We start from the raw sequence: 23,854 nt of genomic DNA, 5'->3' as shown, positions 1-23,854 counted from the left end.
TAAGCATCTAGTTGGCTAGACCATGCAGTTTTGAAAGCCAATTGAGAAATGGCTCACTGCCTGAACATGGAGCACAAAAAAGCCTACAGCACCTGGTATTCCCAGGCGGTCTCCCATCCAGGTACTAACTAGGCCCGACACTGCTTAGCTTCTGAGATCAGACGAGATCAGGCGCATTCAGTGTGGTGTGGCCGTAGGCTCTGGGCCTTCTGAGATTTGTACCTTTAAGCATCTAGTTGGCTAGACCATGCAGTTTTGAAAGCCAATTGAGAAATGGCTCACTGCCTGAACATGGAGCACAAAAAAGCCTACAGCACCTGGTATTCCCAGGCAGTCTCCCATCCAGGTACTAACTAGGCCCGACACTGCTTAGCTTCTGAGATCAGAGATCAGGCGCATTCAGTGTGGTGTGGCCGTGGGTTCTGGGCCTTCTGAGATTTGTACCTTTAAGCATCTAGTTGGCTAGACCATGCAGTTTTGAAAGCCAATTGAGAAATGGCTCACTGCCTGAACATGGAGCACAAAAAAGCCTACAGCACCTGGTATTCCCAGGCGGTCTCCCATCCAGGTACTAACTAGGCCCGATACTGCTTAGCTTCCGAGATCGGGCGCATTCATTGTGGTGTAGCCCTAAAATTGAGAAATGCTAAGAGTATTACTCTTATGCATTTACAGTTAGTAAGCTAAGCCATAAAGCCACTTGCAACATGATACCACGCTCATCACCCGATCAGCGCTCGATCAGGCTCGATCAGGCGAGATATATAAGACTTGTGGGCCCATTCAGGACTCCTATGTCTGGTTGGATAACTTTACTCCATCCGTCCTGTTTCTGTTGCAGGGAGTTGGAGAGAACAACCAACACAACCATGGCTTTCTTTCAAGACTCTTTATGGACTCAAAATTCTCTGAACTGCATTACATGTGAAGGTAGATTTATTACCCATGAACACACTACCCGTATGTTAATTTTATGTAAATAGGTAGCGCCAGCCCTCATGTTGTTGTCCAACATTTCCGCTATTAAAAGGGATACATTTATTTTGGAATCATAAGCAAATTTAAAAAGAAATTGAGAAGTGGCACAATTACTAATCATAGAGCACAAAAAAGCCTACAGCACCTGGTATTCCCAGGCGGTCTCCCATCCAGGTACTAACTAGGCCCGACACTGCTTAGCTTCTGAGATCAGGCACATTCAGTGTGGTGCGGCCGTAGGCTCTGGGCCTTCTGAGATTTGTACCTTTAAGCATCTAGTTGGCTAGACCATGCAGTTTTGAAAGCCAATTGAGAAATGGCTCACTGCCTGAACATGGAGCACAAAAAAGCCTACAGCACCTGGTATTCCCAGGCGGTCTCCCATCCAGGTACTAACTAGGCCCGAAACTGCTTAGCTTCTGAGATCAGACGAGATCAGGCACATTCAGTGTGGTCTGGCCGTAGGCTCTGGGTCTTCTGAGATTTGTACCTTTAAGCATCTAGTTGGCTAGACCATGCAGTTTTGAAAGCCAATTGAGAAATGGCTCACTGCCTGAACATGGAGCACAAAAAAGCCTACAGCACCTGGTATTCCCAGGCGGTCTCCCATCCAGGTACTAACTAGGCCCGACACTGCTTAGCTTCTGAGATCAGACAAGATCAGGCGCATTCAGTGTGGTGTGGCCGTAGGCTCTGGGCCTTCTGAGATTTGTACCTTTAAGCATCTAGTTGGCTAGACCATGCAGTTTTGAAAGCCAATTGAGAAATGGCTCACTGCCTGAACATGGAGCACAAAAAAGCCTACAGCACCTGGTATTCCCAGGCAGTCTCCCATCCAGGTACTAACTAGGCCCGACACTGCTTAGCTTCTGAGATCAGAGATCAGGCGCATTCAGTGTGGTGTGGCCGTGGGTTCTGGGCCTTCTGAGATTTGTACCTTTAAGCATCTAGTTGGCTAGACCATGCAGTTTTGAAAGCCAATTGAGAAATGGCTCACTGCCTGAACATGGAGCACAAAAAAGCCTACAGCACCTGGTATTCCCAGGCGGTCTCCCATCCAGGTACTAACTAGGCCCGATACTGCTTAGCTTCCGAGATCGGGCGCATTCATTGTGGTGTAGCCCTAAAATTGAGAAATGCTAAGAGTATTACTCTTATGCATTTACAGTTAGTAAGCTAAGCCATAAAGCCACTTGCAACATGATACCACGCTCATCACCCGATCAGCGCTCGATCAGGCTCGATCAGGCGAGATATATAAGACTTGTGGGCCCATTCAGGACTCCTATGTCTGGTTGGATAACTTTACTCCATCCATCCTGTTTCTGTTGCAGGGAGTTGGAGAGAACAACCAACACAACCATGGCTTTCTTTCAAGACTCTTTATGGACTCAATATTCTCTGAACTGCATTACATGTGAAGGTAGATTTATTACCCATGAACACACTACCCGTATGTTAATTTTATGTAAATAGGTAGCGCCAGCCCTCATGTTGTTGTCCAACATTTCCGCTATTAAAAGGGATACATTTATTTTGGAATCATAAGCAAATTTAAAAAGAAATTGAGAAGTGGCACAATTACTAATCATAGAGCACAAAAAAGCCTACAGAACCTGGTATTCCCAGGCGGTCTCCCATCCAGGTACTAACTAGGCCCGACACTGCTTAGCTTCTGAGATCAGACGAGATCAGGCGCATTCAGTGTGGTGTGGCCGTAGGCTCTGGGCCTTCTGAGATTTGTACCTTTAAGCATCTAGTTGGCTAGACCATGCAGTTTTGAAAGCCAATTGAGAAATGGCTCACTGCCTGAACATGGAGCACAAAAAAGCCTACAGCACCTGGTATTCCCAGGCGGTCTCCCATCCAGGTACTAACTAGGCCCGACACTGCTTAGCTTCTGAGATCAGACGAGATCATTCAGTGTGGTGTGGCGTAGGCTCTGGGCCTTCTGAGATTTGTACCTTTAAGCATCTAGTTGGCTAGACCATGCAGTTTTGAAAGCCAATTGAGAAATGGCTCACTGCCTGAACATGGAGCACAAAAAAGCCTACAGCACCTGGTATTCCCAGGCGGTCTCCCATCCAGGTACTAACTAGGCCCGAAACTGCTTAGCTTCCGAGATCGGGCGCATTCATTGTGGTGTAGCCCTAAAATTGAGAAATGCTAAGAGTATTACTCTTTTGCATTTACAGTTAGTAAGCTAAGCCATAAAGCCACTTGCAACATGATACCACGCTCATCACCCGATCAGCGCTGGATCAGGCTCGATCAGGCGAGATATATAAGACTTGTGGGCCCATTCAGGACTCCTATGTCTGGTTGGATAACTTTACTCCATCCATCCTGTTTCTGTTGCAGCGAGTTGGAGAGAACAACCAACACAACCATGGCTTTCTTTCAAGACTCTTTATGGACTCAATATTCTCTGAACTGCATTACATGTGAAGGTAGATTTATTACCCATGAACACACTACCCGTATGTTAATTTTATGTAAATAGGTAGCGCCAGCCCTCATGTTGTTGTCCAACATTTCCGCTATTAAAAGGGATACATTTATTTTGGAATCATAAGCAAATTTAAAAAGAAATTGAGAAGTGGCACAATTACTAATCATAGAGCACAAAAAAGCCTACAGCACCTGGTATTCCCAGGCGGTCTCCCATCCAGGTACTAACTAGGCCCGACACTGCTTAGCTTCTGAGATCAGACGAGATCAGGCGCATTCAGTGTGGTGTGGCCGTAGGCTCTGGGCCTTCTGAGATTTGTACCTTTAAGCATCTAGTTGGCTAGACCATGCAGTTTTGAAAGCCAATTGAGAAATGGCTCACTGCCTGAACATGGAGCACAAAAAAGCCTACAGCACCTGGTATTCCCAGGCGGTCTCCCATCCAGGTACTAACTAGGCCCAACACTGCTTAGCTTCTGAGATCAGACGAGATCAGGCACATTCAGTGTGGTGTGGCCGTAGGCTCTGGGCCTTCTGAGATTTGTACCTTTAAGCATCTAGTTGGCTAGACCATGCAGTTTTGAAAGCCAATTGAGAAATGGCTCACTGCCTGAACATGGAGCACAAAAAAGCCTACAGCACCTGGTATTCCCAGGCGGTCTCCCATCCAGGTACTAACTAGGCCCGAAACTGCTTAGCTTCCGAGATCGGGCGCATTCATTGTGGTGTAGCCCTAAAATTGAGAAATGCTAAGAGTATTACTCTTTTGCATTTACAGTTAGTAAGCTAAGCCATAAAGCCACTTGCAACATGATACCACGCTCATCACCCGATCAGCGCTGGATCAGGCTCGATCAGGCGAGATATATAAGACTTGTGGGCCCATTCAGGACTCCTATGTCTGGTTGGATAACTTTACTCCATCCATCCTGTTTCTGTTGCAGCGAGTTGGAGAGAACAACCAACACAACCATGGCTTTCTTTCAAGACTCTTTATGGACTCAATATTCTCTGAACTGCATTACATGTGAAGGTAGATTTATTACCCATGAACACACTACCCGTATGTTAATTTTATGTAAATAGGTAGCGCCAGCCCTCATGTTGTTGTCCAACATTTCCGCTATTAAAAGGGATACATTTATTTTGGAATCATAAGCAAATTTAAAAAGAAATTGAGAAGTGGCACAATTACTAATCATAGAGCACAAAAAAGCCTACAGCACCTGGTATTCCCAGGCGGTCTCCCATCCAGGTACTAACTAGGCCCGACACTGCTTAGCTTCTGAGATCAGACGAGATCAGGCGCATTCAGTGTGGTCTGGCCGTAGGCTCTGGGCCTTTTGAGATTTGTACCTTTAAGCATCTAGTTGGCTAGACCATGCAGTTTTGAAAGCCAATTGAGAAATGGCTCACTGCCTGAACATAGAGCACAAAAAAGCCTACAGCACCTGGTATTCCCAGGCGGTCTCCCATCCAGGTACTAACTAGGCCCGACACTGCTTAGCTTCTGAGATCAGACGAGATCAGGCGCATTCAGTGTGGTCTGGCCGTAGGCTCTGGGCCTTCTGAGATTTGTACCTTTAAGCATCTAGTTGGCTAGACCATGCAGTTTTGAAAGCCAATTGAGAAATGGCTCACTGCCTGAACATGGAGCACAAAAAAGCCTACAGCACCTGGTATTCCCAGGCGGTCTCCCATCCAGGTACTAACTAGGCCTGACACTGCTTAGCTTCTGAGATCAGAGATCAGGCGCATTCAGTGTGGTGTGGCCGTGGGCTCTGGGCCTTCTGAGATTTGTACATTTAAGCATCTAGTTGGCTAGACCATGCAGTTTTGAAAGCCAATTGAGAAATGGCTCACTGCCTGAACATGGAGCACAAAAAAGCCTACAGCACCTGGTATTCCCAGGCGGTCTCCCATCCAGGTACTAACTAGGCCCGAAACTGCTTAGCTTCCGAGATCGGGCGCATTCATTGTGGTGTAGCCCTAAAATTGAGAAATGCTAAGAGTATTACTCTTATGCATTTACAGTTAGTAAGCTAAGCCATAAAGCCACCTGCAACATGATACCATGCTCATCACCCGATCAGCGCTCGATCAGGCTCGATCAGGCGAGATATATAAGACTTGTGGGCCCATTCAGGACTCCTATGTCTGGTTGGATAACTTTACTCCATCCATCCTGTTTCTGTTGCAGGGAGTTGGAGAGAACAACCAACACAACCATGGCTTTCTTTCAAGACTCTTTATGGACTCAATATTCTCTGAACTGCATTACATGTGAAGGTAGATTTATTACCCATGAACACACTACCCGTATGTTAATTTTATGTAAATAGGTAGCGCCAGCCCTCATGTTGTTGTCCAACATTTCCGCTATTAAAAGGGATACATTTATTTTGGAATCATAAGCAAATTTAAAAAGAAATTGAGAAGTGGCACAATTACTAATCATAGAGCACAAAAAAGCCTACAGCACCTGGTATTCCCAGGCGGTCTCCCATCCAGGTACTAACTAGGCCCGACACTGCTTAGCTTCTGAGATCAGGCACATTCAGTGTGGTGTGGCCGTAGGCTCTGGGCCTTCTGAGATTTGTACCTTTAAGCATCTAGTTGGCTAGACCATGCAGTTTTGAAAGCCAATTGAGAAATGGCTCACTGCCTGAACATGGAGCACAAAAAAGCCTACAGCACCTGGTATTCCCAGGCGGTCTCCCATCCAGGTACTAACTAGGCCCGACACTGCTTAGCTTCTGAGATCAGACGAGATCAGGCGCATTCAGTGTGGTGTGGCCGTAGGCTCTGGGCCTTCTGAGATTTGTACCTTTAAGCATCTAGTTGGCTAGACCATGCAGTTTTGAAAGCCAATTGAGAAATGGCTCACTGCCTGAACATGGAGCACAAAAAAGCCTACAGCACCTGGTATTCCCAGGCAGTCTCCCATCCAGGTACTAACTAGGCCCGACACTGCTTAGCTTCTGAGATCAGAGATCAGGCGCATTCAGTGTGGTGTGGCCGTGGGTTCTGGGCCTTCTGAGATTTGTACCTTTAAGCATCTAGTTGGCTAGACCATGCAGTTTTGAAAGCCAATTGAGAAATGGCTCACTGCCTGAACATGGAGCACAAAAAAGCCTACAGCACCTGGTATTCCCAGGCGGTCTCCCATCCAGGTACTAACTAGGCCCGATACTGCTTAGCTTCCGAGATCGGGCGCATTCATTGTGGTGTAGCCCTAAAATTGAGAAATGCTAAGAGTATTACTCTTATGCATTTACAGTTAGTAAGCTAAGCCATAAAGCCACTTGCAACATGATACCACGCTCATCACCCGATCAGCGCTCGATCAGGCTCGATCAGGCGAGATATATAAGACTTGTGGGCCCATTCAGGACTCCTATGTCTGGTTGGATAACTTTACTCCATCCGTCCTGTTTCTGTTGCAGGGAGTTGGAGAGAACAACCAACACAACCATGGCTTTCTTTCAAGACTCTTTATGGACTCAAAATTCTCTGAACTGCATTACATGTGAAGGTAGATTTATTACCCATGAACACACTACCCGTATGTTAATTTTATGTAAATAGGTAGCGCCAGCCCTCATGTTGTTGTCCAACATTTCCGCTATTAAAAGGGATACATTTATTTTGGAATCATAAGCAAATTTAAAAAGAAATTGAGAAGTGGCACAATTACTAATCATAGAGCACAAAAAAGCCTACAGCACCTGGTATTCCCAGGCGGTCTCCCATCCAGGTACTAACTAGGCCCGACACTGCTTAGCTTCTGAGATCAGGCACATTCAGTGTGGTGCGGCCGTAGGCTCTGGGCCTTCTGAGATTTGTACCTTTAAGCATCTAGTTGGCTAGACCATGCAGTTTTGAAAGCCAATTGAGAAATGGCTCACTGCCTGAACATGGAGCACAAAAAAGCCTACAGCACCTGGTATTCCCAGGCGGTCTCCCATCCAGGTACTAACTAGGCCCGAAACTGCTTAGCTTCTGAGATCAGACGAGATCAGGCACATTCAGTGTGGTCTGGCCGTAGGCTCTGGGTCTTCTGAGATTTGTACCTTTAAGCATCTAGTTGGCTAGACCATGCAGTTTTGAAAGCCAATTGAGAAATGGCTCACTGCCTGAACATGGAGCACAAAAAAGCCTACAGCACCTGGTATTCCCAGGCGGTCTCCCATCCAGGTACTAACTAGGCCCGACACTGCTTAGCTTCTGAGATCAGACGAGATCAGGCGCATTCAGTGTGGTGTGGCCGTAGGCTCTGGGCCTTCTGAGATTTGTACCTTTAAGCATCTAGTTGGCTAGACCATGCAGTTTTGAAAGCCAATTGAGAAATGGCTCACTGCCTGAACATGGAGCACAAAAAAGCCTACAGCACCTGGTATTCCCAGGCAGTCTCCCATCCAGGTACTAACTAGGCCCGACACTGCTTAGCTTCTGAGATCAGAGATCAGGCGCATTCAGTGTGGTGTGGCCGTGGGTTCTGGGCCTTCTGAGATTTGTACCTTTAAGCATCTAGTTGGCTAGACCATGCAGTTTTGAAAGCCAATTGAGAAATGGCTCACTGCCTGAACATGGAGCACAAAAAAGCCTACAGCACCTGGTATTCCCAGGCGGTCTCCCATCCAGGTACTAACTAGGCCCGATACTGCTTAGCTTCCGAGATCGGGCGCATTCATTGTGGTGTAGCCCTAAAATTGAGAAATGCTAAGAGTATTACTCTTATGCATTTACAGTTAGTAAGCTAAGCCATAAAGCCACTTGCAACATGATACCACGCTCATCACCCGATCAGCGCTCGATCAGGCTCGATCAGGCGAGATATATAAGACTTGTGGGCCCATTCAGGACTCCTATGTCTGGTTGGATAACTTTACTCCATCCATCCTGTTTCTGTTGCAGGGAGTTGGAGAGAACAACCAACACAACCATGGCTTTCTTTCAAGACTCTTTATGGACTCAATATTCTCTGAACTGCATTACATGTGAAGGTAGATTTATTACCCATGAACACACTACCCGTATGTTAATTTTATGTAAATAGGTAGCGCCAGCCCTCATGTTGTTGTCCAACATTTCCGCTATTAAAAGGGATACATTTATTTTGGAATCATAAGCAAATTTAAAAAGAAATTGAGAAGTGGCACAATTACTAATCATAGAGCACAAAAAAGCCTACAGAACCTGGTATTCCCAGGCGGTCTCCCATCCAGGTACTAACTAGGCCCGACACTGCTTAGCTTCTGAGATCAGACGAGATCAGGCGCATTCAGTGTGGTGTGGCCGTAGGCTCTGGGCCTTCTGAGATTTGTACCTTTAAGCATCTAGTTGGCTAGACCATGCAGTTTTGAAAGCCAATTGAGAAATGGCTCACTGCCTGAACATGGAGCACAAAAAAGCCTACAGCACCTGGTATTCCCAGGCGGTCTCCCATCCAGGTACTAACTAGGCCCGACACTGCTTAGCTTCTGAGATCAGACGAGATCAGGCGCATTCAGTGTGGTGTGGCGTAGGCTCTGGGCCTTCTGAGATTTGTACCTTTAAGCATCTAGTTGGCTAGACCATGCAGTTTTGAAAGCCAATTGAGAAATGGCTCACTGCCTGAACATGGAGCACAAAAAAGCCTACAGCACCTGGTATTCCCAGGCGGTCTCCCATCCAGGTACTAACTAGGCCCGAAACTGCTTAGCTTCCGAGATCGGGCGCATTCATTGTGGTGTAGCCCTAAAATTGAGAAATGCTAAGAGTATTACTCTTTTGCATTTACAGTTAGTAAGCTAAGCCATAAAGCCACTTGCAACATGATACCACGCTCATCACCCGATCAGCGCTGGATCAGGCTCGATCAGGCGAGATATATAAGACTTGTGGGCCCATTCAGGACTCCTATGTCTGGTTGGATAACTTTACTCCATCCATCCTGTTTCTGTTGCAGCGAGTTGGAGAGAACAACCAACACAACCATGGCTTTCTTTCAAGACTCTTTATGGACTCAATATTCTCTGAACTGCATTACATGTGAAGGTAGATTTATTACCCATGAACACACTACCCGTATGTTAATTTTATGTAAATAGGTAGCGCCAGCCCTCATGTTGTTGTCCAACATTTCCGCTATTAAAAGGGATACATTTATTTTGGAATCATAAGCAAATTTAAAAAGAAATTGAGAAGTGGCACAATTACTAATCATAGAGCACAAAAAAGCCTACAGCACCTGGTATTCCCAGGCGGTCTCCCATCCAGGTACTAACTAGGCCCAACACTGCTTAGCTTCTGAGATCAGACGAGATCAGGCGCATTCAGTGTGGTGTGGCCGTAAGCTCTGGGCCTTCTGAGATTTGTACCTTTAAGCATCTAGTTGGCTAGACCATGCAGTTTTGAAAGCCAATTGAGAAATGGCTCACTGCCTGAACATGGAGCACAAAAAAGCCTACAGCACCTGGTATTCCCAGGCAGTCTCCCATCCAGGTACTAACTAGGCCCGAAACTGCTTAGCTTCCGAGATCGGGCGCATTCATTGTGGTGTAGCCCTAAAATTGAGAAATGCTAAGAGTATTACTCTTATGCATTTACAGTTAGTAAGCTAAGCCATAAAGCCACTTGCAACATGATACCACGCTCATCACCCGATCAGCGCTCGATCAGGCGAGATATATAAGACTTGTGGGCCCATTCAGGACTCCTATGTCTGGTAGGATAACTTTACTCCATCCATCCTGTTTCTGTTGCAGGGAGTTGGAGAGAACAACCAACACAACCATGGCTTTCTTTCAAGACTCTTTATGGACTCAATATTCTCTGAACTGCATTACATGTGAAGGTAGATTTATTACCCATGAACACACTACCCGTATGTTAATTTTATGTAAATAGGTAGCGCCAGCCCTCATGTTGTTGTCCAACATTTCCGCTAGTAAAAGGGATACATTTATTTTGGAATCATAAGCAAATTTAAAAAGAAATTGAGAAGTGGCACAATTACTAATCATAGAGCACAAAAAAGCCTACAGCACCTGGTATTCCCAGGCAGTCTCCCATCCAGGTACTAACTAGGCCCGACACTGCTTAGCTTCTGAAATCAGACGAGATCAGGCGCATTCAGTGTGGTGTGGCCGTAGGCTCTGGGCCTTCTGAGATTCCTTTAAGCATCTAGTTGGCTAGACCATGCAGTTTTGAAAGCCAATTGAGAAATGGCTCACTGCCTGAACATGGAGCACAAAAAAGCCTACAGCACCTGGTATTCCCAGGCGGTCTCCCATCCAGGTACTAACTAGGCCCGACACTGCTTAGCTTCTGAGATCAGACGAGATCAGGCGCATTCAGTGTGGTGTGGCCGTAGGCTCTGGGCCTTCTGAGATTTGTACCTTTAAGCATCTAGTTGGCTAGAACATGCAGTTTTGAAAGCCAATTGAGAAATGGCTCACTGCCTGAACATGGAGCACAAAAAAGCCTACAGCACCTGGTATTCCCAGGCGGTCTCCCATCCAGGTACTAACTAGGCCTGACACTGATTAGCTTCTGAGATCAGACGAGATCAGGCGCATTCAGTGTGGTGTGGCCGTAGGCTCTGGGCTTTCTGAGATTTGTACCTTTAAGCATCTAGTTGGCTAGACCATGCAGTTTTGAAAGCCAATTGAGAAATGGCTCACTGCCTGAACATGGAGCACAAAAAAGCCTACAGCACCTGGTATTCCCAGGCGGTCTCCCATCCAGGTACTAACTAGGCCCAAAACTGCTTAGCTTCCGAGATCGGGCGCATTCATTGTGGTGTAGCCCTAAAATTGAGAAATGCTAAGAGTATTACTCTTTTGCATTTACAGTTAGTAAGCTAAACCATAAAGCCACTTGCAACATGATACCACGCTCATCACCCGATCAGCGCTCGATCAGGCTCGATCAGGCGAGATATATAAGACTTGTGGGCCCATTCAGGACTCCTATGTCTGGTTGGATAACTTTACTCCATCCATCCTGTTTCTGTTGCAGGGAGTTGGAGAGAACAACCAACACAACCATGGCTTTCTTTCAAGACTCTTTATGGACTCAATATTCTCTGAACTGCATTACTGCATTACATGTGAAGGTAGATTTATTACCCATGAACACACTACCCGTATGTTAATTTTATGTAAATAGGTAGCGCCAGCCCTCATGTTGTTGTCCAACATTTCCGCTATTAAAAGGGATACATTTATTTTGGAATCATAAGCAAATTTAAAAAGAAATTGAGAAGTGGCACAATTACTAATCATAGAGCACAAAAAAGCCTACAGCACCTGGTATTCCCAGGCGGTCTCCCATCCAGGTACTAACTAGGCCCGACACTGCTTAGCTTCTGAGATCAGACGAGATCAGGCGCATTCAGTGTGGTCTGGCCGTAGGCTCTGGGCCTTCTGAGATTTGTACCTTTAAGCATCTAGTTGGCTAGACCATGCAGTTTTGAAAGCCAATTGAGAAATGGCTCACTGCCTGAACATGGAGCACAAAAAAGCCTACAGCACCTGGTATTCCCAGGCAGTCTCCCATCCAGGTACTAACTAGGCCCGACACTGCTTAGCTTCTGAGATCAGACGAGATCAGGCGCATTCAGTGTGGTCTGGCCGTAGGCTCTGGGCCTTCTGAGATTTGTACCTTTAAGCATCTAGTTGGCTAGACCATGCAGTTTTGAAAGCCAATTGAGAAATGGCTCACTGCCTGAACATGGAGCACAAAAAAGCCTACAGCACCTGGTATTCCCAGGCGGTCTCCCATCCAGGTACTAACTAGGCCCGACACTGCTTAGCTTCTGAGATCAGACGAGATCAGGCGCATTCAGTGTGGTTTGGCCGTAGGCTCTGGGCCTTCTGAGATTTGTACCTTTAAGCATCTAGTTGGCTAGACCATGCAGTTTTGAAAGCCAATTGAGAAATGGCTCACTGCCTGAACATGGAGCACAAAAAAGCCTACAGCACCTGGTATTCCCAGGCGGTCTCCCATCCAGGTACTAACTAGGCCCGACACTGCTTAGCTTCTGAGATCAGAGATCAGGCGCATTCAGTGTGGTGTGGCCGTGGGCTCTGGGCCTTCTGAGATTTGTACATTTAAGCATCTAGTTGGCTAGACCATGCAGTTTTGAAAGCCAATTGAGAAATGGCTCACTGCCTGAACATGGAGCACAAAAAAGCCTACAGCACCTGGTATTCCCAGGCGGTCTCCCATCCAGGTAGTAACTAGGCCAGAAACTGCTTAGCTTCCGAGATCGGGCGCATTCATTGTGGTGTAGCCCTAAAATTGAGAAATGCTAAGAGTATTACTCTTATGCATTTACAGTTAGTAAGCTAAGCCATAAAGCCACTTGCAACATGATACCATGCTCATCACCCGATCAGCGCTCGATCAGGCTCGATCAGGCGAGATATATAAGACTTGTGGCCCCATTCAGGACTCCTATGTCTGGTTGGATAACTTTACTCCATCCATCCTGTTTCTGTTGCAGGGAGTTGGAGAGAACAACCAACACAACCATGGCTTTCTTTCAAGACTCTTTATGGACTCAATATTCTCTGAACTGCATTACATTTGAAGGTAGATTTATTACCCATGAACACACTACCCGTATGTTAATTTTATGTAAATAGGTAGCGCCAGCCCTCATGTTGTTGTCCAACATTTCCGCTATTAAAAGGGATACATTTATTTTGGAATCATAAGCAAATTTAAAAAGAAATTGAGAAGTGGCACAATTACTAATCATAGAGCACAAAAAAGCCTACAGAACCTGGTATTCCCAGGCGGTCTCCCATCCAGGTACTAACTAGGCCCGACACTGCTTAGCTTCTGAGATCAGACGCATTCAGTGTGGTGTGGCCGTAGGCTCTGGGCCTTCTGAGATTTGTACCTTTAAGCATCTAGTTGGCTAGACCATGCAGTTTTGAAAGTCAATTGAGAAATGGCTCACTGCCTGAACATGGAGCACAAAAAAGCCTACAGCACCTGGTATTCCCAGGCGGTCTCCCATCCAGGTACTAACTAGGCCCGAAACTGCTTAGCTTCCGAGATCGGGCGCATTCATTGTGGTGTAACCCTAAAATTGAGAAATGCTAAGAGTATTACTCTTTTGCATTTACAGTTAGTAAGCTAAGCCATAAAGCCACTTGCAACATGATACCACGCTCATCACCCGATCAGCGCTGGATCAGGCTCGATCAGGCGAGATATATAAGACTTGTGGGCCCATTCAGGACTCCTATGTCTGGTTGGATAACTTTACTCCATCCATCCTGTTTCTGTTGCAGGGAGTTGGAGAGAACAACCAACACAACCATGGCTTTCTTTCAAGACTCTTTATGGACTCAATATTCTCTGAACTGCATTACATGTGAAGGTAGATTTATTACCCATGAACACACTACCCGTATGTTAATTTTATGTAAATAGGTAGCGCCAGCCCTCATGTTGTTGTCCAACATTTCCGCTATTAAAAGGGATACATTTATTTTGGAATCATAAGCAAATTTAAAAAGAAATTGAGAAGTGGCACAATTACTAATCATAGAGCACAAAAAAGCCTACAGAACCTGGTATTCCCAGGCGGTCTCCCATCCAGGTACTAACTAGGCCCGATACTGCTTAGCTTCTGAGATCAGACGCATTCAGTGTGGTGTGGCCGTAGGCTCTGGGCCTTCTGAGATTTGTACCTTTAAGCATCTAGTTGGCTAGACCATGCAGTTTTGAAAGCCAATTGAGAAATGGCTCACTGCCTGAACATGGAGCACAAAAAAGCCTACAGCACCTGGTATTCCCAGGCGGTCTCCCATCCAGGTACTAACTAGGCCCAACACTGCTTAGCTTCTGAGATCAGACAAGATCAGGCGCATTCAGTGTGGTGTGGCCGTAGGCTCTGGGCCTTCTGAGATTTGTACCTTTAAGCATCTAGTTGGCTAGACCATGCAGTTTTGAAAGCCAATTGAGAAATGGCTCACTGCCTGAACATGGAGCACAAAAAAGCCTACAGCACCTGGTATTCCCAGGCGGTCTCCCATCCAGGTACTAACTAGGCCCGAAACTGCTTAGCTTCCGAGATCGGGCCCATTCATTGTGGTGTAGCCCTAAAATTGAGAAATGCTAAGAGTATTACTCTTATGCATTTACAGTTAGTAAGCTAAGCCATAAAGCCACTTGCAACATGATACCACGCTCATCACCCGATCAGCGCTCGATCAGGCTCGATCAGGCGAGATATATAAGACTTGTGGGCCCATTCAGGACTCCTATGTCTGGTTGGATAACTTTACTCCATCCATCCTGTTTCTGTTGCAGGGAGTTGGAGAGAACAACCAACACAACCATGGCTTTCTTTCAAGACTCTTTATGGACTCAATATTCTCTGAACTGCATTACATGTGAAGGTAGATTTATTACCCATGAACACACTACCCGTATGTTAATTTTATGTAAATAGCTAGCGCCAGCCCTCATGTTGTTGTCCAACATTTCCGCTATTAAAAGGGATACATTTATTTTGGAATCATAAGCAAATTTAAAAAGAAATTGAGAAGTGGCACAATTACTAATCATAGAGCACAAAAAAGCCTACAGCACCTGGTATTCCCAGGCGGTCTCCCATCCAGGTACTAACTAGGCCCGACACTGCTTAGCTTCTGAGATCAGGCACATTCAGTGTGGTGTGGCCGTAGGCTCTGGGCCTTCTGAGATTTGTACCTTTAAGCATCTAGTTGGCTAGACCATGCAGTTTTGAAAGCCAATTGAGAAATGGCTCACTGCCTGAACATGGAGCACAAAAAAGCCTACAGCACCTGGTATTCCCAGGCGGTCTCCCATCCAGGTACTAACTAGGCCCGACACTGCTTAGCTTCTGAGATCAGACGAGATCAGGCACATTCAGTGTGGTCTGGCCGTAGGCTCTGGGCCTTCTGAGATTTGTACCTTTAAGCATCTAGTTGGCTAGACCATGCAGTTTTGAAAGCCAATTGAGAAATGGCTCACTGCCTGAACATGGAGCACAAAAAAGCCTACAGCACCTGGTATTCCCAGGCGGTCTCCCATCCAGGTACTAACTAGGCCCGACACTGCTTAGCTTCTGAGATCAGAGATCAGGCGCATTCAGTGTGGTGTGGCCGTGGGCTCTGGGCCTTCTGAGATTTGTACCTTTAAGCATCTAGTTGGCTAGACCATGCAGTTTTGAAAGCCAATTGAGAAATGGCTCACTGCCTGAACATGGAGCACAAAAAAGCCTACAGCACCTGGTATTCCCAGGCGGTCTCCCATCCAGGTAGTAACTAGGCCCGATACTGCTTAGCTTCCGAGATCGGGCGCATTCATTGTGGTGTAGCCCTAAAATTGAGAAATGCTAAGAGTATTACTCTTATGCATTTACAGTTAGTAAGCTAAGCCATAAAGCCACTTGCAACATGATACCACGCTCATCACCCGATCAGCGCTCGATCAGGCTCGATCAGGCGAGATATATAAGACTTGTGGGCCCATTCAGGACTCCTATGTCTGGTTGGATAACTTTACTCCATCCATCCTGTTTCTGTTGCAGGGAGTTGGAGAGAACAACCAACACAACCATGGCTTTCTTTCAAGACTCTTTATGGACTCAATATTCTCTGAACTGCATTACATGTGAAGGTAGATTTATTACCCATGAACACACTACCCGTATGTTAATTTTATGTAAATAGGTAGCGCCAGCCCTCATGTTGTTGTCCAACATTTCCGCTATTAAAAGGGATACATTTATTTTGGAATCATAAGCAAATTTAAAAAGAAATTGAGAAGTGGCACAATTACTAATCATAGAGCACAAAAAAGCCTACAGAACCTGGTATTCCCAGGCGGTCTCCCATCCAGGTACTAACTAGGCCCGACACTGCTTAGCTTCTGAGATCAGACGCATTCAGTGTGGTGTGGCCGTAGGCTCTGGGCCTTCTGAGATTTGTACCTTTAAGCATCTAGTTGGCTAGACCATGCAGTTTTGAAAGTCAATTGAGAAATGGCTCACTGCCTGAACATGGAGCACAAAAAAGCCTACAGCACCTGGTATTCCCAGGCGGTCTCCCATCCAGGTACTAACTAGGCCCGAAACTGCTTAGCTTCCGAGATCGGGCGCATTCATTGTGGTGTAACCCTAAAATTGAGAAATGCTAAGAGTATTACTCTTTTGCATTTACAGTTAGTAAGCTAAGCCATAAAGCCACTTGCAACATGATACCACGCTCATCACCCGATCAGCGCTGGATCAGGCTCGATCAGGCGAGATATATAAGACTTGTGGGCCCATTCAGGACTCCTATGTCTGGTTGGATAACTTTACTCCATCCATCCTGTTTCTGTTGCAGGGAGTTGGAGAGAACAACCAACACAACCATGGCTTTCTTTCAAGACTCTTTATGGACTCAATATTCTCTGAACTGCATTACATGTGAAGGTAGATTTATTACCCATGAACACACTACCCGTATGTTAATTTTATGTAAATAGGTAGCGCCAGCCCTCATGTTGTTGTCCAACATTTCCGCTATTAAAAGGGATACATTTATTTTGGAATCATAAGCAAATTTAAAAAGAAATTGAGAAGTGGCACAATTACTAATCATAGAGCACAAAAAAGCCTACAGAACCTGGTATTCCCAGGCGGTCTCCCATCCAGGTACTAACTAGGCCCGATACTGCTTAGCTTCTGAGATCAGACGCATTCAGTGTGGTGTGGCCGTAGGCTCTGGGCCTTCTGAGATTTGTACCTTTAAGCATCTAGTTGGCTAGACCATGCAGTTTTGAAAGCCAATTGAGAAATGGCTCACTGCCTGAACATGGAGCACAAAAAAGCCTACAGCACCTGGTATTCCCAGGCGGTCTCCCATCCAGGTACTAACTAGGCCCAACACTGCTTAGCTTCTGAGATCAGACAAGATCAGGCGCATTCAGTGTGGTGTGGCCGTAGGCTCTGGGCCTTCTGAGATTTGTACCTTTAAGCATCTAGTTGGCTAGACCATGCAGTTTTGAAAGCCAATTGAGAAATGGCTCACTGCCTGAACATGGAGCACAAAAAAGCCTACAGCACCTGGTATTCCCAGGCGGTCTCCCATCCAGGTACTAACTAGGCCCGAAACTGCTTAGCTTCCGAGATCGGGCCCATTCATTGTGGTGTAGCCCTAAAATTGAGAAATGCTAAGAGTATTACTCTTATGCATTTACAGTTAGTAAGCTAAGCCATAAAGCCACTTGCAACATGATACCACGCTCATCACCCGATCAGCGCTCGATCAGGCTCGATCAGGCGAGATATATAAGACTTGTGGGCCCATTCAGGACTCCTATGTCTGGTTGGATAACTTTACTCCATCCATCCTGTTTCTGTTGCAGGGAGTTGGAGAGAACAACCAACACAACCATGGCTTTCTTTCAAGACTCTTTATGGACTCAATATTCTCTGAACTGCATTACATGTGAAGGTAGATTTATTACCCATGAACACACTACCCGTATGTTAATTTTATGTAAATAGGTAGCGCCAGCCCTCATGTTGTTGTCCAACATTTCCGCTATTAAAAGGGATACATTTATTTTGGAATCATAAGCAAATTTAAAAAGAAATTGAGAAGTGGCACAATTACTAATCATAGAGCACAAAAAAGCCTACAGCACCTGGTATTCCCAGGCGGTCTCCCATCCAGGTACTAACTAGGCCCGGCACTGCTTAGCTTCTGAGATCAGGCACATTCAGTGTGGTGTGGCCGTAGGCTCTGGGCCTTCTGAGATTTGTACCTTTAAGCATCTAGTTGGCTAGACCATGCAGTTTTGAAAGCCAATTGAGAAATGGCTCACTGCCTGAACATGGAGCACAAAAAAGCCTACAGCACCTGGTATTCCCAGGCGGTCTCCCATCCAGGTACTAACTAGGCCCGAAACTGCTTAGCTTCTGAGATCAGACGAGATCAGGCACATTCAGTGTGGTCTGGCCGTAGGCTCTGGGTCTTCTGAGATTTGTACCTTTAAGCATCTAGTTGGCTAGACCATGCAGTTTTGAAAGCCAATTGAGAAATGGCTCACTGCCTGAACATGGAGCACAAAAAAGCCTACAGCACCTGGTATTCCCAGGCGGTCTCCCATCCAGGTACTAACTAGGCCCGACACTGCTTAGCTTCTGAGATCAGACGAGATCAGGCGCATTCAGTGTGGTGTGGCCGTAGGCTCTGGGCCTTCTGAGATTTGTACCTTTAAGCATCTAGTTGGCTAGACCATGCAGTTTTGAAAGCCAATTGAGAAATGGCTCACTGCCTGAACATGGAGCACAAAAAAGCCTACAGCACCTGGTATTCCCAGGCAGTCTCCCATCCAGGTACTAACTAGGCCCGACACTGCTTAGCTTCTGAGATCAGAGATCAGGCGCATTCAGTGTGGTGTGGCCGTGGGTTCTGGGCCTTCTGAGATTTGTACCTTTAAGCATCTAGTTGGCTAGACCATGCAGTTTTGAAAGCCAATTGAGAAATGGCTCACTGCCTGAACATGGAGCACAAAAAAGCCTACAGCACCTGGTATTCCCAGGCGGTCTCCCATCCAGGTACTAACTAGGCCCGATACTGCTTAGCTTCCGAGATCGGGCGCATTCATTGTGGTGTAGCCCTAAAATTGAGAAATGCTAAGAGTATTACTCTTATGCATTTACAGTTAGTAAGCTAAGCCATAAAGCCACTTGCAACATGATACCACGCTCATCACCCGATCAGCGCTCGATCAGGCTCGATCAGGCGAGATATATAAGACTTGTGGGCCCATTCAGGACTCCTATGTCTGGTTGGATAACTTTACTCCATCCATCCTGTTTCTGTTGCAGGGAGTTGGAGAGAACAACCAACACAACCATGGCTTTCTTTCAAGACTCTTTATGGACTCAATATTCTCTGAACTGCATTACATGTGAAGGTAGATTTATTACCCATGAACACACTACCCGTATGTTAATTTTATGTAAATAGGTAGCGCCAGCCCTCATGTTGTTGTCCAACATTTCCGCTATTAAAAGGGATACATTTATTTTGGAATCATAAGCAAATTTAAAAAGAAATTGAGAAGTGGCACAATTACTAATCATAGAGCACAAAAAAGCCTACAGAACCTGGTATTCCCAGGCGGTCTCCCATCCAGGTACTAACTAGGCCCGACACTGCTTAGCTTCTGAGATCAGACGAGATCAGGCGCATTCAGTGTGGTGTGGCCGTAGGCTCTGGGCCTTTTGAGATTTGTACCTTTAAGCATCTAGTTGGCTAGACCATGCAGTTTTGAAAGCCAATTGAGAAATGGCTCACTGCCTGAACATGGAGCACAAAAAAGCCTACAGCACCTGGTATTCCCAGGCGGTCTCCCATCCAGGTACTAACTAGGCCCAACACTGCTTAGCTTCTGAGATCAGACGAGATCAGGCGCATTCAGTGTGGTGTGGCCGTAGGCTCTGGGCCTTCTGAGATTTGTACCTTTAAGCATCTAGTTGGCTAGACCATACAGTTTTGAAAGCCAATTGAGAAATGGCTCACTGCCTGAACATGGAGCACAAAAAAGCCTACAGCACCTGGTATTCCCAGGCGGTCTCCCATCCAGGTACTAACTAGGCCCGATACTGCTTAGCTTCCGAGATCGGGCGCATTCATTGTGGTGTAGCCCTAAAATTGAGAAATGCTAAGAGTATTACTCTTATGCATTTACAGTTAGTAAGCTAAGCCATAAAGCCACTTGCAACATGATACCACGCTCATCACCCGATCAGCGCTGGATCAGGCTCGATCAGGCGAGATATATAAGACTTGTGGGCCCATTCAGGACTCCTATGTCTGGTTGGATAACTTTACTCCATCCATCCTGTTTCTGTTGCAGGGAGTTGGAGAGAACAACCAACACAACCATGGCTTTCTTTCAAGACTCTTTATGGACTCAATATTCTCTGAACTGCATTACATGTGAAGGTAGATTTATTACCCATGAACACACTACCCGTATGTTAATTTTATGTAAATAGGTAGCGCCAGCCCTCATGTTGTTGTCCAACATTTCCGCTATTAAAAGGGATACATTTATTTTGGAATCATAAGCAAATTTAAAAAGAAATTGAGAAGTGGCACAATTACTAATCATAGAGCACAAAAAAGCCTACAGCACCTGGTATTCCCAGGCGGTCTCCCATCCAGGTACTAACTAGGCCCGACACTGCTTAGCTTCTGAGATCAGACGAGATCAGGCGCATTCAGTGTGGTGTGGCCGTAGGCTCTGGGCCTTCTGAGATTTGTACCTTTAAGCATCTAGTTGGCTAGACCATGCAGTTTTGAAAGCCAATTGAGAAATGGCTCACTGCCTGAACATGGAGCACAAAAAAGCCTACAGCACCTGGTATTCCCAGGCGGTCTCCCATCCAGGTACTAACTAGGCCCGACACTGCTTAGCTTCTGAGATCAGACGAGATCAGGCGCATTCAGTGTGGTGTGGCCGTAGGCTCTGGGCCTTCTGAGATTTGTACCTTTAAGCATCTAGTTGGCTAGACCATGCAGTTTTGAAAGCCAATTGAGAAATGGCTCACTGCCTGAACATGGAGCACAAAAAAGCCTACAGCACCTGGTATTCCCAGGCGGTCTCCCATCCAGGTACTAACTAGGCCCGAAACTGCTTAGCTTCCGAGATCGGGCGCATTCATTGTGGTGTAGCCCTAAAATTGAGAAATGCTAAGAGTATTACTCTTTTGCATTTACAGTTAGTAAGCTAAGCCATAAAGCCACTTGCAACATGATACCACGCTCATCACCCGATCAGCGCTGGATCAGGCTCGATCAGGCGAGATATATAAGACTTGTGGGCCCATTCAGGACTCCTATGTCTGGTTGGATAACTTTACTCCATCCATCCTGTTTCTGTTGCAGGGAGTTGGAGAGAACAACCAACACAACCATGGCTTTCTTTCAAGACTCTTTATGGACTCAATATTCTCTGAACTGCATTACATGTGAAGGTAGATTTATTACCCATGAACACACTACCCGTATGTTAATTTTATGTAAATAGGTAGCGCCAGCCCTCATGTTGTTGTCCAACATTTCCGCTATTAAAAGGGATACATTTATTTTGGAATCATAAGCAAATTTAAAAAGAAATTGAGAAGTGGCACAATTACTAATCATAGAGCACAAAAAAGCCTACAGCACCTGGTATTCCCAGGCGGTCTCCCATCCAGGTACTAACTAGGCCCGACACTGCTTAGCTTCTGAGATCAGACGAGATCAGGCGCATTCAGTGTGGTGTGGCCGTAGGCTCTGGGCCTTCTGAGATTTGTACCTTTAAGCATCTAGTTGGCTAGACCATGCAGTTTTGAAAGCCAATTGAGAAATGGCTCACTGCCTGAACATGGAGCACAAAAAAGCCTACAGCACCTGGTATTCCCAGGCGGTCTCCCATCCAGGTACTAACTAGGCCCGAAACTGCTTAGCTTCCGAGATCGGGCGCATTCATTGTGGTGTAGCCCTAAAATTGAGAAATGCTAAGAGTATTACTCTTATGCATTTACAGTTAGTAAGCTAAGCCATAAAGCCACTTGCAACATGATACCACGCTCATCACCCGATCAGCGCTCGATCAGGCGAGATATATAAGACTTGTGGGCCCATTCAGGACTCCTATGTCTGGTAGGATAACTTTACTCCATCCATCCTGTTTCTGTTGCAGGGAGTTGGAGAGAACAACCAACACAACCATGGCTTTCTTTCAAGACTCTTTATGGACTCAATATTCTCTGAACTGCATTACATGTGAAGGTAGATTTATTACCCATGAACACACTACCCGTATGTTAATTTTATGTAAATAGGTAGCGCCAGCCCTCATGTTGTTGTCCAACATTTCCGCTATTAAAAGGGATACATTTATTTTGGAATCATAAGCAAATTTAAAAAGAAATTGAGAAGTGGCACAATTACTAATCATAGAGCACAAAAAAGCCTACAGCACCTGGTATTCCCAGGCGGTCTCCCATCCAGGTACTAACTAGGCCCAACACTGCTTAGCTTCTGAGATCAGGCACATTCAGTGTGGTGTGGCCGTAGGCTCTGGGCCTTCTGAGATTTGTACCTTTAAGCATCTAGTTGGCTAGACCATGCAGTTTTGAAAGCCAATTGAGAAATGGCTCACTGCCTGAACATGGAGCACAAAAAAGCCTACAGCACCTGGTATTCCCAGGCGGTCTCCCATCCAGGTACTAACTAGGCCCGACACTGCTTAGCTTCTGAGATCAGACGAGATCAGGCGCATTCAGTGTGGTGTGGCCGTAGGCTCTGGGCCTTCTGAGATTTGTACCTTTAAGCATCTAGTTGGCTAGACCATGCAGTTTTGAAAGCCAATTGAGAAATGGCTCACTGCCTGAACATGGAGCACAAAAAAGCCTACAGCACCTGGTATTCCCAGGCAGTCTCCCATCCAGGTACTAACTAGGCCCGACACTGCTTAGCTTCTGAGATCAGAGATCAGGCGCATTCAGTGTGGTGTGGCCGTGGGTTCTGGGCCTTCTGAGATTTGTACCTTTAAGCATCTAGTTGGCTAGACCATGCAGTTTTGAAAGCCAATTGAGAAATGGCTCACTGCCTGAACATGGAGCACAAAAAAGCCTACAGCACCTGGTATTCCCAGGCGGTCTCCCATCCAGGTACTAACTAGGCCTGATACTGCTTAGCTTCCGAGATCGGGCGCATTCATTGTGGTGTAGCCCTAAAATTGAGAAATGCTAAGAGTATTACTCTTATGCATTTACAGTTAGTAAGCTAAGCCATAAAGCCACTTGCAACATGATACCACGCTCATCACCCGATCAGCGCTCGATCAGGCTCGATCAGGCGAGATATATAAGACTTGTGGGCCCATTCAGGACTCCTATGTCTGGTTGGATAACTTTACTCCATCCATCCTGTTTCTGTTGCAGGGAGTTGGAGAGAACAACCAACACAACCATGGCTTTCTTTCAAGACTCTTTATGGACTCAATATTCTCTGAACTGCATTACATGTGAAGGTAGATTTATTACCCATGAACACACTACCCGTATGTTAATTTTATGTAAATAGGTAGCGCCAGCCCTCATGTTGTTGTCCAACATTTCCGCTATTAAAAGGGATACATTTATTTTGGAATCATAAGCAAATTTAAAAAGAAATTGAGAAGTGGCACAATTACTAATCATAGAGCACAAAAAAGCCTACAGCACCTGGTATTCCCAGGCGGTCTCCCATCCAGGTACTAACTAGGCCCGGCACTGCTTAGCTTCTGAGATCAGGCACATTCAGTGTGGTGTGGCCGTAGGCTCTGGGCCTTCTGAGATTTGTACCTTTAAGCATCTAGTTGGCTAGACCATGCAGTTTTGAAAGCCAATTGAGAAATG

The 23,854-nt window shown here is 46.0% G+C and overlaps 31 non-coding genes and 34 pseudogenes across 31 annotated transcripts; all 65 read right to left on the bottom strand.

Moving 5' to 3' along the window:
• Positions 1–80: 80 nt before the first annotated feature.
• On the bottom strand, positions 81–199 carry LOC138494780 (5S ribosomal RNA). The gene has a single exon (XR_011277550.1). It is a non-coding gene; the product is annotated as a 5S ribosomal RNA (ribosomal RNA).
• A 106-nt stretch (positions 200–305) lies between these two features.
• Positions 306–421, bottom strand: LOC138494973 (5S ribosomal RNA; annotated as a pseudogene).
• A 106-nt stretch (positions 422–527) lies between these two features.
• LOC138495659 (5S ribosomal RNA) lies at positions 528–636 on the bottom strand (annotated as a pseudogene).
• A 475-nt stretch (positions 637–1,111) lies between these two features.
• Positions 1,112–1,220, bottom strand: LOC138495149 (5S ribosomal RNA; annotated as a pseudogene).
• Positions 1,221–1,326: 106 nt separating this feature from the next.
• On the bottom strand, positions 1,327–1,445 carry LOC138494231 (5S ribosomal RNA). The gene has a single exon (XR_011277180.1). It is a non-coding gene; the product is annotated as a 5S ribosomal RNA (ribosomal RNA).
• A 106-nt stretch (positions 1,446–1,551) lies between these two features.
• LOC138493717 (5S ribosomal RNA) lies at positions 1,552–1,670 on the bottom strand. The gene has a single exon (XR_011276714.1). It is a non-coding gene; the product is annotated as a 5S ribosomal RNA (ribosomal RNA).
• Positions 1,671–1,776: 106 nt separating this feature from the next.
• Positions 1,777–1,892, bottom strand: LOC138494972 (5S ribosomal RNA; annotated as a pseudogene).
• A 106-nt stretch (positions 1,893–1,998) lies between these two features.
• LOC138495658 (5S ribosomal RNA) lies at positions 1,999–2,107 on the bottom strand (annotated as a pseudogene).
• Positions 2,108–2,582: 475 nt separating this feature from the next.
• LOC138493863 (5S ribosomal RNA) lies at positions 2,583–2,701 on the bottom strand. The gene has a single exon (XR_011276847.1). It is a non-coding gene; the product is annotated as a 5S ribosomal RNA (ribosomal RNA).
• Positions 2,702–2,807: 106 nt separating this feature from the next.
• LOC138495683 (5S ribosomal RNA) lies at positions 2,808–2,919 on the bottom strand (annotated as a pseudogene).
• A 106-nt stretch (positions 2,920–3,025) lies between these two features.
• On the bottom strand, positions 3,026–3,134 carry LOC138495796 (5S ribosomal RNA; annotated as a pseudogene).
• Positions 3,135–3,609: 475 nt separating this feature from the next.
• On the bottom strand, positions 3,610–3,728 carry LOC138494768 (5S ribosomal RNA). The gene has a single exon (XR_011277549.1). It is a non-coding gene; the product is annotated as a 5S ribosomal RNA (ribosomal RNA).
• A 106-nt stretch (positions 3,729–3,834) lies between these two features.
• LOC138497030 (5S ribosomal RNA) lies at positions 3,835–3,953 on the bottom strand. Its single transcript, XR_011278458.1, has one exon. It is a non-coding gene; the product is annotated as a 5S ribosomal RNA (ribosomal RNA).
• A 106-nt stretch (positions 3,954–4,059) lies between these two features.
• LOC138495795 (5S ribosomal RNA) lies at positions 4,060–4,168 on the bottom strand (annotated as a pseudogene).
• Positions 4,169–4,643: 475 nt separating this feature from the next.
• LOC138496969 (5S ribosomal RNA) lies at positions 4,644–4,762 on the bottom strand. The gene has a single exon (XR_011278403.1). It is a non-coding gene; the product is annotated as a 5S ribosomal RNA (ribosomal RNA).
• A 106-nt stretch (positions 4,763–4,868) lies between these two features.
• On the bottom strand, positions 4,869–4,987 carry LOC138496968 (5S ribosomal RNA). Its single transcript, XR_011278402.1, has one exon. It is a non-coding gene; the product is annotated as a 5S ribosomal RNA (ribosomal RNA).
• Positions 4,988–5,093: 106 nt separating this feature from the next.
• Positions 5,094–5,209, bottom strand: LOC138494864 (5S ribosomal RNA; annotated as a pseudogene).
• A 106-nt stretch (positions 5,210–5,315) lies between these two features.
• On the bottom strand, positions 5,316–5,424 carry LOC138495794 (5S ribosomal RNA; annotated as a pseudogene).
• A 475-nt stretch (positions 5,425–5,899) lies between these two features.
• LOC138494924 (5S ribosomal RNA) lies at positions 5,900–6,008 on the bottom strand (annotated as a pseudogene).
• Positions 6,009–6,114: 106 nt separating this feature from the next.
• LOC138494756 (5S ribosomal RNA) lies at positions 6,115–6,233 on the bottom strand. The gene has a single exon (XR_011277548.1). It is a non-coding gene; the product is annotated as a 5S ribosomal RNA (ribosomal RNA).
• A 106-nt stretch (positions 6,234–6,339) lies between these two features.
• Positions 6,340–6,455, bottom strand: LOC138494971 (5S ribosomal RNA; annotated as a pseudogene).
• Positions 6,456–6,561: 106 nt separating this feature from the next.
• Positions 6,562–6,670, bottom strand: LOC138495656 (5S ribosomal RNA; annotated as a pseudogene).
• Positions 6,671–7,145: 475 nt separating this feature from the next.
• On the bottom strand, positions 7,146–7,254 carry LOC138495148 (5S ribosomal RNA; annotated as a pseudogene).
• A 106-nt stretch (positions 7,255–7,360) lies between these two features.
• Positions 7,361–7,479, bottom strand: LOC138494229 (5S ribosomal RNA). Its single transcript, XR_011277178.1, has one exon. It is a non-coding gene; the product is annotated as a 5S ribosomal RNA (ribosomal RNA).
• A 106-nt stretch (positions 7,480–7,585) lies between these two features.
• Positions 7,586–7,704, bottom strand: LOC138494744 (5S ribosomal RNA). Its single transcript, XR_011277547.1, has one exon. It is a non-coding gene; the product is annotated as a 5S ribosomal RNA (ribosomal RNA).
• A 106-nt stretch (positions 7,705–7,810) lies between these two features.
• LOC138494969 (5S ribosomal RNA) lies at positions 7,811–7,926 on the bottom strand (annotated as a pseudogene).
• Positions 7,927–8,032: 106 nt separating this feature from the next.
• On the bottom strand, positions 8,033–8,141 carry LOC138495654 (5S ribosomal RNA; annotated as a pseudogene).
• Positions 8,142–8,616: 475 nt separating this feature from the next.
• LOC138493861 (5S ribosomal RNA) lies at positions 8,617–8,735 on the bottom strand. Its single transcript, XR_011276845.1, has one exon. It is a non-coding gene; the product is annotated as a 5S ribosomal RNA (ribosomal RNA).
• A 106-nt stretch (positions 8,736–8,841) lies between these two features.
• On the bottom strand, positions 8,842–8,959 carry LOC138494439 (5S ribosomal RNA). The gene has a single exon (XR_011277369.1). It is a non-coding gene; the product is annotated as a 5S ribosomal RNA (ribosomal RNA).
• A 106-nt stretch (positions 8,960–9,065) lies between these two features.
• LOC138495793 (5S ribosomal RNA) lies at positions 9,066–9,174 on the bottom strand (annotated as a pseudogene).
• Positions 9,175–9,649: 475 nt separating this feature from the next.
• Positions 9,650–9,768, bottom strand: LOC138497007 (5S ribosomal RNA). The gene has a single exon (XR_011278438.1). It is a non-coding gene; the product is annotated as a 5S ribosomal RNA (ribosomal RNA).
• A 680-nt stretch (positions 9,769–10,448) lies between these two features.
• On the bottom strand, positions 10,449–10,567 carry LOC138494141 (5S ribosomal RNA). Its single transcript, XR_011277098.1, has one exon. It is a non-coding gene; the product is annotated as a 5S ribosomal RNA (ribosomal RNA).
• Positions 10,568–10,669: 102 nt separating this feature from the next.
• LOC138494732 (5S ribosomal RNA) lies at positions 10,670–10,788 on the bottom strand. The gene has a single exon (XR_011277546.1). It is a non-coding gene; the product is annotated as a 5S ribosomal RNA (ribosomal RNA).
• A 106-nt stretch (positions 10,789–10,894) lies between these two features.
• LOC138494246 (5S ribosomal RNA) lies at positions 10,895–11,013 on the bottom strand. The gene has a single exon (XR_011277193.1). It is a non-coding gene; the product is annotated as a 5S ribosomal RNA (ribosomal RNA).
• A 106-nt stretch (positions 11,014–11,119) lies between these two features.
• On the bottom strand, positions 11,120–11,228 carry LOC138495609 (5S ribosomal RNA; annotated as a pseudogene).
• Positions 11,229–11,711: 483 nt separating this feature from the next.
• LOC138496967 (5S ribosomal RNA) lies at positions 11,712–11,830 on the bottom strand. Its single transcript, XR_011278401.1, has one exon. It is a non-coding gene; the product is annotated as a 5S ribosomal RNA (ribosomal RNA).
• A 106-nt stretch (positions 11,831–11,936) lies between these two features.
• On the bottom strand, positions 11,937–12,055 carry LOC138493671 (5S ribosomal RNA). Its single transcript, XR_011276672.1, has one exon. It is a non-coding gene; the product is annotated as a 5S ribosomal RNA (ribosomal RNA).
• A 106-nt stretch (positions 12,056–12,161) lies between these two features.
• LOC138496717 (5S ribosomal RNA) lies at positions 12,162–12,280 on the bottom strand. The gene has a single exon (XR_011278203.1). It is a non-coding gene; the product is annotated as a 5S ribosomal RNA (ribosomal RNA).
• A 106-nt stretch (positions 12,281–12,386) lies between these two features.
• Positions 12,387–12,502, bottom strand: LOC138494653 (5S ribosomal RNA; annotated as a pseudogene).
• A 690-nt stretch (positions 12,503–13,192) lies between these two features.
• LOC138495285 (5S ribosomal RNA) lies at positions 13,193–13,301 on the bottom strand (annotated as a pseudogene).
• Positions 13,302–13,991: 690 nt separating this feature from the next.
• LOC138495495 (5S ribosomal RNA) lies at positions 13,992–14,100 on the bottom strand (annotated as a pseudogene).
• Positions 14,101–14,206: 106 nt separating this feature from the next.
• LOC138493561 (5S ribosomal RNA) lies at positions 14,207–14,325 on the bottom strand. The gene has a single exon (XR_011276572.1). It is a non-coding gene; the product is annotated as a 5S ribosomal RNA (ribosomal RNA).
• Positions 14,326–15,015: 690 nt separating this feature from the next.
• On the bottom strand, positions 15,016–15,124 carry LOC138494923 (5S ribosomal RNA; annotated as a pseudogene).
• Positions 15,125–15,230: 106 nt separating this feature from the next.
• LOC138493528 (5S ribosomal RNA) lies at positions 15,231–15,349 on the bottom strand. The gene has a single exon (XR_011276542.1). It is a non-coding gene; the product is annotated as a 5S ribosomal RNA (ribosomal RNA).
• Positions 15,350–15,455: 106 nt separating this feature from the next.
• Positions 15,456–15,571, bottom strand: LOC138494652 (5S ribosomal RNA; annotated as a pseudogene).
• Positions 15,572–16,261: 690 nt separating this feature from the next.
• LOC138495284 (5S ribosomal RNA) lies at positions 16,262–16,370 on the bottom strand (annotated as a pseudogene).
• A 690-nt stretch (positions 16,371–17,060) lies between these two features.
• LOC138495494 (5S ribosomal RNA) lies at positions 17,061–17,169 on the bottom strand (annotated as a pseudogene).
• Positions 17,170–17,275: 106 nt separating this feature from the next.
• On the bottom strand, positions 17,276–17,394 carry LOC138493559 (5S ribosomal RNA). The gene has a single exon (XR_011276571.1). It is a non-coding gene; the product is annotated as a 5S ribosomal RNA (ribosomal RNA).
• A 690-nt stretch (positions 17,395–18,084) lies between these two features.
• Positions 18,085–18,193, bottom strand: LOC138495027 (5S ribosomal RNA; annotated as a pseudogene).
• A 106-nt stretch (positions 18,194–18,299) lies between these two features.
• Positions 18,300–18,418, bottom strand: LOC138494228 (5S ribosomal RNA). Its single transcript, XR_011277177.1, has one exon. It is a non-coding gene; the product is annotated as a 5S ribosomal RNA (ribosomal RNA).
• A 106-nt stretch (positions 18,419–18,524) lies between these two features.
• Positions 18,525–18,643, bottom strand: LOC138494720 (5S ribosomal RNA). The gene has a single exon (XR_011277545.1). It is a non-coding gene; the product is annotated as a 5S ribosomal RNA (ribosomal RNA).
• A 106-nt stretch (positions 18,644–18,749) lies between these two features.
• LOC138494968 (5S ribosomal RNA) lies at positions 18,750–18,865 on the bottom strand (annotated as a pseudogene).
• A 106-nt stretch (positions 18,866–18,971) lies between these two features.
• LOC138495653 (5S ribosomal RNA) lies at positions 18,972–19,080 on the bottom strand (annotated as a pseudogene).
• Positions 19,081–19,555: 475 nt separating this feature from the next.
• LOC138493860 (5S ribosomal RNA) lies at positions 19,556–19,674 on the bottom strand. The gene has a single exon (XR_011276844.1). It is a non-coding gene; the product is annotated as a 5S ribosomal RNA (ribosomal RNA).
• Positions 19,675–19,780: 106 nt separating this feature from the next.
• LOC138497037 (5S ribosomal RNA) lies at positions 19,781–19,899 on the bottom strand. Its single transcript, XR_011278464.1, has one exon. It is a non-coding gene; the product is annotated as a 5S ribosomal RNA (ribosomal RNA).
• Positions 19,900–20,005: 106 nt separating this feature from the next.
• Positions 20,006–20,114, bottom strand: LOC138495652 (5S ribosomal RNA; annotated as a pseudogene).
• A 475-nt stretch (positions 20,115–20,589) lies between these two features.
• Positions 20,590–20,708, bottom strand: LOC138494708 (5S ribosomal RNA). The gene has a single exon (XR_011277544.1). It is a non-coding gene; the product is annotated as a 5S ribosomal RNA (ribosomal RNA).
• Positions 20,709–20,814: 106 nt separating this feature from the next.
• On the bottom strand, positions 20,815–20,933 carry LOC138494696 (5S ribosomal RNA). Its single transcript, XR_011277543.1, has one exon. It is a non-coding gene; the product is annotated as a 5S ribosomal RNA (ribosomal RNA).
• A 106-nt stretch (positions 20,934–21,039) lies between these two features.
• Positions 21,040–21,148, bottom strand: LOC138495792 (5S ribosomal RNA; annotated as a pseudogene).
• A 475-nt stretch (positions 21,149–21,623) lies between these two features.
• Positions 21,624–21,742, bottom strand: LOC138494683 (5S ribosomal RNA). The gene has a single exon (XR_011277542.1). It is a non-coding gene; the product is annotated as a 5S ribosomal RNA (ribosomal RNA).
• Positions 21,743–21,848: 106 nt separating this feature from the next.
• Positions 21,849–21,957, bottom strand: LOC138495791 (5S ribosomal RNA; annotated as a pseudogene).
• A 465-nt stretch (positions 21,958–22,422) lies between these two features.
• Positions 22,423–22,531, bottom strand: LOC138494881 (5S ribosomal RNA; annotated as a pseudogene).
• A 106-nt stretch (positions 22,532–22,637) lies between these two features.
• On the bottom strand, positions 22,638–22,756 carry LOC138494670 (5S ribosomal RNA). The gene has a single exon (XR_011277540.1). It is a non-coding gene; the product is annotated as a 5S ribosomal RNA (ribosomal RNA).
• A 106-nt stretch (positions 22,757–22,862) lies between these two features.
• LOC138494967 (5S ribosomal RNA) lies at positions 22,863–22,978 on the bottom strand (annotated as a pseudogene).
• Positions 22,979–23,668: 690 nt separating this feature from the next.
• On the bottom strand, positions 23,669–23,777 carry LOC138495026 (5S ribosomal RNA; annotated as a pseudogene).
• Positions 23,778–23,854: the final 77 nt, after the last annotated feature.

Source organism: Ambystoma mexicanum, chromosome 10, assembly GCF_040938575.1.
Source record: "Ambystoma mexicanum isolate Mex_15411 chromosome 10, UKY_AmexF1_1, whole genome shotgun sequence".
Lineage (NCBI taxonomy): Eukaryota > Metazoa > Chordata > Amphibia > Caudata > Ambystomatidae > Ambystoma > Ambystoma mexicanum.
Note: the sequence above shows the minus strand (reverse complement) of the source record. Positions and strands in the feature narration are given on the sequence as shown.